Raw genomic sequence first — 12,561 nt, 5'->3', positions numbered from 1 at the left:
AAACTCTGCTTTATGCGCAGCCCCCAGTCACTGCTGCCCCGTCTAATAACTCTTCCCATGTTTAAGCAAAAGCGTGTGCCTAATAGACTGATCTCAAATCACACATTGGGGAATGCTGGAGTGAGCATGCTGTCACAGAACATTTATCTCCCGTTTGCCCCCTGACCAACCCATCTACGCTGGGACCATTATTTAACCTAAGAGAGGTCAAATCCTTCCTGTAGGGCTGAAACGTAGCATGAATTAAACTAAATCGGGTTTCCCTCTACTAAAGTAGCCACTTGCTTTCAAATGTACTGAAAAATCTCTGGCGCTGTATTGCTTTATGGGTGTCACAGACTGAAAGGGCTGGCGGTGGGTGGGGTTGAAGGGCAAAAGGAGTGTAAGAGGGGTGGGCTGTGATGATGCTTGGTCAGCACTTGGCATTATATGAGGAGAGTAATGAGGCTTAGAGAAAGATCCCCCCTTTCCTTTCCTCTGCAGACTGTGACTGATTTTATGTTGCAGAGACTTTATTTTCTTGGATTAAATTTTCTACCTGTTTATTTCACAAGGTATATGACTGCTGCTTCAGTTTCTCTATGGATCTGATGGAGTCAAAATTATTATGGATTTGATAGCTTTTTCATAATTCACACAAACATGCCTTAAAGGTAAAATTTAGACAATAAAATCCACTGCACACTTCAACATCAGTTAATGCCCAGGTAGGAATCTCTGAGAAGTGCTTTGGAAAGAACTTGGAACGAGGCTTTTATCACCTCAAGCTTCAAATATTACAGTAGCCTCTTCAGTTTGATAATCCATTAATGTGATCCAGATCTTGTAGAACTGGAAAACATTTTTTAACAGGAACCAAAGAGAAAGCAACTGCGTTTTGTTGAAAACATAAAATTGCGGGGTGAACTCATCACTGTCGCCACCATTGCCCCGACAGGCTTATACCTTTGTAAATGTGTTTTGTGTACAACTAATGACAGAATTTATCCATTTAAAAAATAATCTTTGTTAATTAGAAACTTTTAAAGTGTTCCAGACCAAATCTTTCACTTATTCATTAGAGCTGAGCAATGTTTCTGCAACTGATCAACAGTTTTACTAGACTTTACACAGATCTGCAGGTAAACAAGACGCCAGTTGACCTACTATTGCAATACAAAATAAAATAATTGCAGAGTTAACATCAGTCCCTATGCGAATTCCCTGTTCGATATCCACAAGGTCGTCAACATTTAATCCAGCAAGTTGGATGACAGAATTGGACTTTTCTACGAAAATAAATCACAGCATCTTTGCTGATATACAGCTGACTTCCTGCTGTTAGATGAAGACTCTCACCATTTAAATGGCATCCTGAATAATCAACCAATGTGGCTCTGTAGAACCTAGCAGATTTTTACACATTTTTCCTCTAAAATAAATTAAAATCTGTGGTTGTAGCATGAAAAAGGGAATGACTATTTGTACAAGGCACTGTGGGAACTAATAGAGGTCTCCCCTCATTTAGTAGAGGAAAGGTATTTCTAAGTCAGTCTGATTCAAGTTGATTCTAGTTTATAACAAATGAAAGTCTTTCCAACATTACAACTATTATGTCATAACTCTAATGAATGTAATGTCAAAGTTATAAAATAGTTACGCAAACTAAACAGGCTTTTAACATGTTTCTGAATTCCTTTCGTAAAACTAAATATAATTCTTTGTTCAAAATGATCAAGCTTCGAACAGAATCCCCACAGAACAGCCCCTTTGTATTTTGGCTGCCTGGTGAAAGCGTTATGCTGCGGGCCAGCCTTTGCCAGCCAACTGGCCAGCAAAATGTGGACTTGTCCAACAATGAGACCAGAATCCACAGCTGTGTGACCATATTGCATGTAAGACATGGCAAGACATGGTTTACTTCATATTACCCCAACCATCTGCAACATATAAATAAACGTCCAGTTAGTTCTAACACAGTAACAAACAAGAATTAAGTGTAAAGATATTTAGTGATTTTATGTTTATAGCTAAGCAGTTCTACATTTTTCTTATGTCTGGATAACTGATAAAATTGTGTAAGGCTGAAAACTGAAAATGGTTGTTTTTATATCCTTTTCTGATACGGCACTTCTTTTGGGCGTACCCAGATGACCTTAAAAATAGTCAGTTTTTACAAACTGAAGTGGTTGTGTATTACTGGCTTTTACGCTGTAAAACTGTCCACAAAGGCTGCCAGATAGATAAAAAAATAAATAAAGTTTCTACTTTGGTTAGGCTTTCAGCATAGCAAAGCAATATTTATTTCTGGCTAAAGCTTAGAAAAATTGAAAAAAGAAAAAAAAATCCAAGTAAACCAAGCACAAAGCAACTGAACTGGCAGTGTGACGTTATTAATGGATCACCAAACTCAATCAGTACATCAACGAATGGTAGATTGGACAGTCAAGGAGTTAACAAAGCTAACATTTATGTGATCATTTATTCAATGAGAAGAAGGAAATGAGGAAAAGTGAATGGTAGCTTGAAGACCTAGGAAACCAGCATTCTACTTGAGAAATAAAAAGCATTTGTAACAAACTGAGTCAGTCTATAACATAACTACCGCAGTGAAAGACCAGTTGAGCCAAAAATTGTAACTTAAAGTAAAGTTCTGGCAGATTCTGTTCTAGTTATGAGCAGCATTGTTACTTTAGTAGGCATCCACCAGAATCAACACTTCTCATTAATTCTCGTAGGTACTTCCCATTACTGAGCCTAACAGTGGTTGTGTGAAACATAACTATAGTGAACAGAACTATTTACTTTCAAGAATTTCATCCACGTTTCCTCTCTAAAAGTTTCCTTGGGAAAAGTAAAGTGCTCACTTCATCCTGTTTTGTATGATGGGTAAGGGAGCACACATCCACTCATATTGGAAAGGGTTTTGTTGACAGGAAATCAGTCTGTTTTCTTAACTTCCAGACATCACAGTATTACTCCATGAATGGCATCCAAATGCACTTTTTGCATTAAAAAAATGCTTGTCTGCCTTGAAAATCACTAGAAATATCGATTGTAAATTATTTATGTTAGTTCTGTCAAGACTTGTCGGTCTTCTGACACTTCAATCCGATGAACAATGCTCTTAGACAAACCTGCTTTGCTGGAGTTGAACGATTGAGCAGTTCTTGGTTATGTTGAGGAATTGTGGGTCATAAATTCTGGTCAGCCCGAGTTAACTTCTAAATATGCCATCTAAAAGCATAGCTGTTGGGGGATATGAACACAAACACCACATACTGATCAAACCAAAGCTTTATAAAATGATGTTGAACGCTCCTGTCCAACTTGATGTTTTCAGACCTTGGAGACTGATTGAAGGGGATCCTCTTGGCTGTTTTTCAAAAGAGGAATTTCTATTAGGGTTCAAAGAGAGGATATTCCATCTGGAAAGTCCAGTCTGACTTAGCAATGATTCATGCATGATTTGCTTCAAATGTAGTTTAAAGGAAGGCGCGGGTATACAGTATGACTGGACATGAATCGATAACTTTACCAGGGAAATCAATCATGTCTGCACAGAGAGGAATGTATGGATTGTGTTGCAACAACACTACCTCTTAAATGCAAAGTGGACTAACCAACCTGCAGGCCTGTTGTCGGGACAAGAATCCAAAATGAGGAAAAATTACATTTAAAAAAAGCGTAGCTGAATAAACTCTATTTTGGCATATGCATACTGGCTTCCCCTGATGCATTTTTGTTGAGCATCTGCTCAACAAAAAGATCTGGCAACCTTCCATCCTGTAAATGGCCCTATTATTTTTGTTTTGCACCCTCTGGTTCCTCTGAATAAGCAGAATTTATCTTTGTCAAACAGCCTCGTCTGTGTGTTTTCCCATTTTACCTTTCTGCTTGTTTTTTTTCTACTACAGCCCACACAAACAGACTACCCTTTGCACCATCTCTTCCCTTCCCTTTCTGCCATTTATTTGACCGTCTGTAAAATTTGCAATTGCTGTGGTTCACTTCAGCTTTAGCAATTTCTTTTAATGCAGGTTCTTCCAGAAACGTTAATTTCCTAAACCTAACCTAATCCACTCTTGAGTGCTCACTTTTCACTACAGGCCACAACCTCCACCCTCCATCGTAAAACACCATCATCATAAAAATATGCCAGTGTCAAAAGATATGTTTTATAAAACCATAAAAGAAAGAACCTGGGTTAAGGCCAGATAAACAATATGCCTACAGTTTATTACAAAAAATAAGCCTATTTGTGAAAAATGTGGCTTGGCTGGACTGAAGGCAAAAATAATTCAGGTCAAACATGGCTCTGAGGGACGTAGAGGTTGAAAACCCCTGGTCTAGATAATGTCTTTTCCTGAAAGCTGCATGTGAAGTCTTGATTACTGCTAAGTATGTAATGCTTCAGTGTGATGCATGTTGACATTTTCAGCACTTATGCGATAATGTTTGTTTTCAAATGGGTCTTTTAAAGAGTTTAAATGTTCTTCCCATCTTAAATTGTCTTGACTTATGTACTAAAACTAACAGTAGGCAGCAGACACGCCATTTTTGGACGCCCAATAGGAGACTATTTTAGATATTTTAACGAGCCGTTACTCTGGATTCATTTCCTCCTTTGTCTCCGACTCCAGTTTCCTCCTTAATATGGCAATAAAAATGATAGTAAAGTGATCACAGCTTTTATATTATACCTTGTGTTTACGTGGCTTATTTCAGTTTCATTTCTACTGTATCCAAGTCGGGATAAACAGCCCAAATCTAATCTCTGCTCTGTAAACAATCTGAGCAATGCTTCCCTTAAAAGTTTCTGTTTTTTAGCAAGGCAGATATTTTCCTTTTCTCATTTTGGTCAGTGAGTAACCATCACGATGAAAGGCAAAACCACATAGTGGAGTAAACCACCAATCAAAACTGTACACCTATGAGTCACTTGTTCTTCCTCCCACGCAGTTCAGACGGGGTGAAGACGACTGAACTCCGACGAACCGTACACTTTGTATGCTTTTCAAATTTACTTTTGAACTTTGTGCACATACACTCAACTGACATTGGGCTATTAAAATTCAATAAGTCAAAGAGCTCAACCCTCAAATGGAATCTTAGCTGTAAATATTGAATTCTTAAACTCTATCAGTGTTGAAATATTTGCAATATTTGTGTTAGGCCATTACCACTTCTTTCAAAAAGGCACCTTATGATCAAGTTTGGGATGTTAAATTCAGCTCAGAAAATGAGACAACAGTAATGGTTTTATTCAATTGAGATAAGACCAGATTTTAGCAATGTGAAAATGCTTACATTGCATCTGGTGTAAGATGTTTTTTTGTTGTTGTTTTTTTTTTTAACAAACTGATTTTATATTTCATAAATCCTACATTGTCTTTTTGAGAACCTGTGAAGTGTTTTTATGTTTTGATGCGTAAGGTTGGAGCTAGATCAAGCAACAGACAAGAGTTTTAGAGCTGCAAGGTGAGTAGAAGTTTAAATGACAGCAGAGAGGAAAAACTTGCATTGAGCGCAGGTGGTGAACAGGACTGAACCGGGTTGTAAGAAAGAGAAGGAAGCAGTGGTGAACAATTAAATCAAGGAGCTTAGATATGGTGGATTGGTGATCGATGACATTACACCCTGGTGACAGGGGGAATGTTGAACAGCAGTGGGAGAGGACTGAGCAGGGGAACTGAGGGAAAGAGGCAAACACAAAAAGAGGAGGAAAAGCTTAACACGTGAGAATGTGAAGAGAAAACACAAAAAATAAGTACAAAACTAAACACAAAGGAATTGTAAAGACCCTAATGATAAAAAATGTAGAACTGAAAGAATAGCAAGACTAAACTGACAATAACACACAACCCAGAAATGATCAAACACAAATGAAAACCAAGACACAAACACCAGTGAATAACAACAGACTAGGGGTGAACATATACTTGAGCGTTTGTGGCAGGATGCTAGAAATACAGTCTTTGTACTGCTGCCAACTGATTGAGCTGAGGAGGGCATTAGAAAACTTGTGAACACACCTAGCAGGTTACTTTCTTTTTGTACTGCAAGCGTTTGTGGCGTCCCTCTAAATCCTGGTGCCCTGTGTCGGCAGCCACATTGTCCATATCAAAAACCATCATTGGTCCTGACTAGAAACAAAACAAAACAAAGGAGCTAAATCTACAAACAAAGCCTTTTAGTCCAACATGACGCAGCTAAATCCCACCAAGCTAATTAACATGTCTGACGGTTGGACATGAGACAGTCACGACTGCAAACTTTCAGCAGGATCCTAGCAATCCAGTCTTTGTACTGTTGCCAGGCAGTAACTGATTGAGATGAGGAGGGTATTTAGAGGCTTTTAGAAAACTAACTTGTGATCCTTGAAGTGGACTATAAATAGTCTAATGGTTCTTGTCTGTCTTTTCTTTCCCAGAATTAGGTCTGAGAATTTATCTAATCTGTTGTCTGCAGGAAATGAAGCTCAGTATATTTCCCTTTGCCAAACTGAATGACTCTTCTTTACAAGTGCTTTATATAAATTCTCAAATCTGCAAGTAGTTTTAAAGCTTATCTCTTTCTTCCAAAATGTTATCTACATGAGATATTAGCCACACTCTGACTAAAATATGAAAGTAATAAGATGTTAAAAAGCCCTTGACTTTAGATTTTGTTCAGAACTTTGATCTTTTCAAACTGCAGTACTTAAAACAATCTCTTTTTTGAAGTGAAAGGTTTGGAATAAGATCCACAGTGCTGCAGGGGAGGGAAGTATAAACGTTTACGGGGGGGGGGGGGGGGGGGGGGGGGAAATCAATGTGGATTTGGCAAATACTGTGTGAAAATTATCTACAGTCATGACTGTTTCTCTAAAGCTGTCAAGAGAAGACAAAAGCTTTGGCAGATTGAGTTGGCTGCCATGATGAGGGAAAAGCAATGAAGAAAGACTGTCTGATTGGGCCCATTAGTTTAAATGATGTATAAACAGCAACAAAGACAATCAGGCTAACTAAAAAATGACCAAAAACAGCTCAAGTTGTTTGAAAAGTGAAAAAGGAAAACCACGGAGGCGACACAAAGGATGCCAAAAATTGCTAGCCATCTCAACAGATGATGCAGCAAGGCTTTGTCAGATCAAGTAAGCAGTTGACGAATACCACAACATAAAGGAAGAAGAAACCAAGACAAAAATGCTCTATATTTACATTTTCAGATTTTATTAGTGTTGACAGGTGAGCGCTTCTCGTCAGTTGAGACTGTTGTATCAGTGCATTGACACATGGTTGGATGGTTTTCACCTCCAACTGTAATTAATTTATCGCCTTTAAAAGTTTTACTGACTTTTGAAATTCTAGCTGACAACGTTCCCACATGACTGCAGTGGCAGGAACCTACACAGAGTGGACAGGAGGCCTAACTTTGGATCCCACCCTGGAGAGCACCTTGTTTTTAACTTCCCTGAGAGGTAATTATATCCTTATACTATACTAATTTTCCATGCGGCTTTTAATTGTAGCGTTTGCAGTCCACTGGACATGCCCTCCCCCACTTGTATATAAAAAGCTCAACAATGAATGCAATGAATCAAGTCACCTGTCTCCATGTGAGTAAATATTTGCTTCAAAACTCTGAAAACCTTTGGGTTTACTTAGTTTCAAACCATTTATCAGGTGTATGAATAACCCTTTTTATATAGTGTGTATTTGCAAAGTTGAGATTTGGATTTTCTGAACTTCTATAATAAACGGCAGCTCTGTGAATAACTGTGGAAAACTAACATGGCTTTAAGAAATACGTTTTCATCTAAAGAAAAATAAACACAGTTCAATCTCGTCATCCCAGTTTTATATCCAGTGTCATAGATGAGGTTAACTGTAATCCTCCCCCCCAAAAAATCCAAGAGACAACAGAGACTGATCCAAGTACTGAACTCATTTCGGAGTAAAAGTTCAAGAAAAACCTACAATATAAAGCTGAATTACATGGTCTGGTTTACAGGATTCACAGATATTTCCTTTCTGAGATCTCATCACAGATGAGTCACATGGAACGCAAACCTGCTGCCACCTTTGGCATTTCAAATAAGGAACCATGAATAACTAAAGGATATCATATAGAGGTCAGTTTATGAGAAGCTGCACAAATATTAGGAGGCAAATTGTTCAATGCTTCCTTTCAAAACTCACAGAAGCAGTAGAACCCTACTTAGAGATTTACGTAATATATTAGCAGGCAAGAAACGGCTCCTGCTCTGTTATGGCCGAAGTAGGTTAACTGTTAATAAACACAAGCTCCACTTGACTAGAGCTTGAATAAAAGCAACAGTGACAGAGCAACACATCAGTTTCAGACTAGTGAATATACCAAGGCAAAATGTAGAGCTGCATTTTAACCAGATATAAAGGGCACTGCAGCTTAGGTCAGTGAACACATCACTTGCTGGGGATTTTTACAACTGAAATGCAAAATCGTTGCTTCCTTAAGGAATGCATTAGAGGTAAAGCTTGCTAGCAGAAATGACGTTTTGATGTCACTTAAGCTATAAAACCCTCTATGGTGGCTGAAATGAATTTCTGAATACTGTACAAGTCAGCCACAATTTATCTATAGTGATGAGAAAGACTCTGCCAGTTATCTCAAACATTTGTTGCTGCCGATTGTGGCAAAAGCAGCTACTAGCTTTTGGATGGAATAACTTTTTCACATCAGGGTATGTTAGTTTCTTCTAATTAAACCTTCATGTAAAAACATGAAGGTTTTTACATGAAGGTTTTTCTCTCTGGTACTAACGTGATTGACAATCTGAAGCAAGTTTTTACAGCTTTGTAATTGCATTTATGTATCTCATACAATATGATCTTTTTTTTTCCAGCTATATGACCTCCGCAAACTGTTAAATATTTACATAGAATAAAAAAAAATCTAAATCTTAGGTTTGTCTGAAAATGGAGTTTTGTTAGAAGGTAATGTGATCAATGATTGATTTTTATTGATTATAGACCACATTACTCTTGGATGACCTGTTCCTCCGTATTATGAAATGATGTTTAATGATGCATGAAACGTGAAGATTAGCATGATTAGTTTTATATTTCAGTGCACTGTGTCGTTGGTCATAGGTGCGTTTGTCATATTTATGAGATTCAACTTGTCTATTCAGTAAGGACCTTTTATACTCTTCACATGGGAACAGGTTAGCAAATGTCACTTCCAGCGATTCATTTTTCATGTAAGATTTGAAATGTCTCCTCCATCCATCAAAAGACCCAACAAAAAGCATCACAGAGTATCAGTGGTATCGAGGTAAATTAATGTATCACTATAACTAGTGTTAAACGCATTGTTATTGGGGTAAATTGTCCAAGGAAATAAAGAGTCTCTACACCTGACTTGCTCAGGGTGGGGGAAAAAAAATTAGAATAATTTTCACTCATTTGTGTTAATTAGAAATCCAGAAAATGAAGGTGCCCTCCGGCAATCACAACAATTAAAAGAAAATCAGCGTTTTATTTTCGTCATGAATTACATTTTCCGTAGAATTTAAATAAGGAAATTGTCTGCGATCGTATCGCTCAGTTTTCGTTAGGGCAAAAACAGTTCATATTGTTATGGTCTTCTGCACATCAAAGAAAAAAAGAGGACAAATTAACTTCACAAGTTACGGCATTGGTGTGTTTTGATTAGACTTTTTAATGAGTTTTGACGAAAGCCCTGAGCAAGATCTTTAAAAGGTGTTTTATGCAAAGGATCTATCTTAATTCTTAGATAGAAAAAAACCCTAAAAGGCTTATGACAACAAATAGGTGACATATTAGTTTAATTAGTGTTTTTGGTGGAAGACAGAAACAGCAATGATCGTTCTTTGAGTACTTTTTTTATGAATGTATCAGATTAAAACTGCATAGAACACAAAGCCTCAAAACTCTCGACATGAAGTGATTTTTGTTTTCCTCTGTACATATCAATACGAGATTTATGTATGTTTTTTTATGTTCAGAATACATTTAATCACTGTAAATATGGAAATTAAAACAGAAAGATAGGCAAAAAAATAAGCCAATCATTTTTTTAAATGAATTAAACATTTGTTTTGACTGATTAACTAAAGCAAACAAAACAAAGGAGAATAAAATGATTGACAATAGTGTTGCTGAATTGGAGAGTTCCTTCAGTGACAGATTACTACATCCTCAGTGGACGAAGGAGCGTTATAATAAGTCCTTTCTCCCAGCACATGCTATGCTCGAAACAAACGCAAGAAGTGTTTACAGTTATTTGCTGTTTGTCTCATTTAAATAACATCCCAGCTCTTATTAGCAAATACTTCTTTCACTTCTTTTAAATGTTTTTTTTATGCACAAAAATACATGCATATATTTTTGAAGATAAGCTACTCACTTGCACATTTCTTTGAATCGGAGTATGCTATTTTTTTTATTTGCACAGTAGTTTCTTATGCTGCAAATTACGCATTAATTTGGTAATTTACTTACTTCTGTTCATATATTCTTATATTTGTGTAAATCTAAGTGCTTCAGCTTCCCTGTTGCTCCTCTGATGGTACAACTGAATTTCCCCTCTGAGGGAAAATAAAGTCAATTTCTATTCTAAACTGTCTCATCTCAAACATCTCTAATCATGTAATCACCTCACTGAACTAACACGACATTCATTATCAGCGTTTGACACACTCAATATTAATTAACGGTATGGCAAACTATACATTACTTAAACTCTTTCAGGATTTACAAACAAATAAATGAAGATTGTTTAGGTTTAAATGCATTCAGGATACCACCTGCACGGTTAGCTATTTGCTCGAACAAGACAACTTGCCCGACATGCAAAATAAATCCAAACACAGTTAGTTAAGATACCTGTAAGCTTTTTTTTTTCAAAGTAAAAAAACAACATATTTACAATTTTTTTAAATTTGCTCAATATTTTTTTATTTGCACAGCATAAGTTCATAAGAAAACTTATGCAGCATAAGTACTTTCTTATGCTGCAAATCACATTATCACACATTTTTATAGAAATCCAAATTCAACACTTGCTGTAAATTGTCATGTAGGGCACGGAGATGAACATGCAAACTTGTCCAAATTGAGAGATGTCTTTGCTGCCAGTGCAGTATTGGCATCTGCTTAATGGATGTGTGGTAAATGACCCTCACTCTACAGTGTTTGTCAGCATTAGCAGAGCCCCTCTCAGCTGAGAGTAATGCCGCAAAACTGCAGAGGTGACAGCCTGCGGTGATTTGTCGCCTTCCAAACACACAGTATCATGACACTTCAATAATGGACCTGCGTGTTTTACTCAACAAATGGCACAATGACTGCCGCGGTGAACGAAACTGGCTTCATTTTTATTCAGGTGAGGCTGTCCAGGTCAGTGCAGCGGGGCAAAAGCGGGGTGCAGGTGCAGCACCATCAACTAAAGGCAGATCCATATTGATGATGAGTTAATGAAGAGGAATGAACCCTATTGGAGTGCTTGCACCTGAAGGGCCCAACTCTTCTGAAAAGATGCCAATATCTGTTCAATGAGACAAGCAGAGGACATTGGCCTGGAAGTCGTGTTATCGCCCAGAGTTTTAGAAGTTGATATGGCCTTAGTAAGAGTTAGAGGCTTAAGAATACAATGGAAATCTACTATTATCAAAGCAAACTCATCAAACTCATCAAAAACCCTGTAAAGACTAAACAAACTATCAAATCAATTTGCATAAGACAGTTTATGAGTAAAACATATTTAAATTACTTTGGAGGCGTTTTGAAATTTGGACTATCTCAGATAGTCCAAATTTCCAGTAAGATCAGCATCTCATCTGATTGGATGCTATAGGTAGACTCATTTTTCTTCAGTAGGTTACGGTGATATTTACTTGCTTGACATTTTCCCAGGAAAGTAATTCAGGCCTGTTAATAGTGCACCATGGTACACATGGTAATGTGCGTCCCACAATATACGTATCACCGTTAAGCACCGTCGTATTCTATGTGTATATAAAACTTCCTTATTTTTGTTCAGTCCATCCAAACCTGACCTATTGGGATTTTCAAGAATAATATGTCTATAAATCTATTACCTGGCAGATGAACTTGTATATTACGGTGGTCGTGTGTGTTGTCCTTGGGATGAGTTTGATCTTTAAAACATTGTGGAATGTTGGCTTGCTGACGTGAGCCATTCTCCATCGAATGAATCCAGTTGCAGTCAAGTCAGAAGGACACCTCCACTGCCCTTCGTACCACTTCTACAGACATTTCTACTGTCATTATGTCACACGCCCTCCTCCGCACTCACGCGGTTGCTCCTGGCAACTGCCGTCTTTGTAGACTCGAGGCCGGAGTAAAAGCAAAGTTATTTAATTAAATAATCACAGCAATGATTAACAGGCTGTGAAATGAACAAGTAAGAGGATGAATAGCAGAAAGAAAAGGTGCCTTTCACATGCCTCTCTGCTCTTTGACCAATTTAGAGCGCGTGAGCAGCTATAATGCCTGTAAAAATCGAGGTAGACTTGTTGAAGCTTTAATGAGCTAAAAAATTGCTCTGGAGGGTTTTGAAGTTATTTTTGTA

This window comes from Xiphophorus hellerii, chromosome 14 (assembly GCF_003331165.1).
Source record: "Xiphophorus hellerii strain 12219 chromosome 14, Xiphophorus_hellerii-4.1, whole genome shotgun sequence".
NCBI classification, from domain to species: domain Eukaryota; kingdom Metazoa; phylum Chordata; class Actinopteri; order Cyprinodontiformes; family Poeciliidae; genus Xiphophorus; species Xiphophorus hellerii.
Note: the sequence above shows the minus strand (reverse complement) of the source record.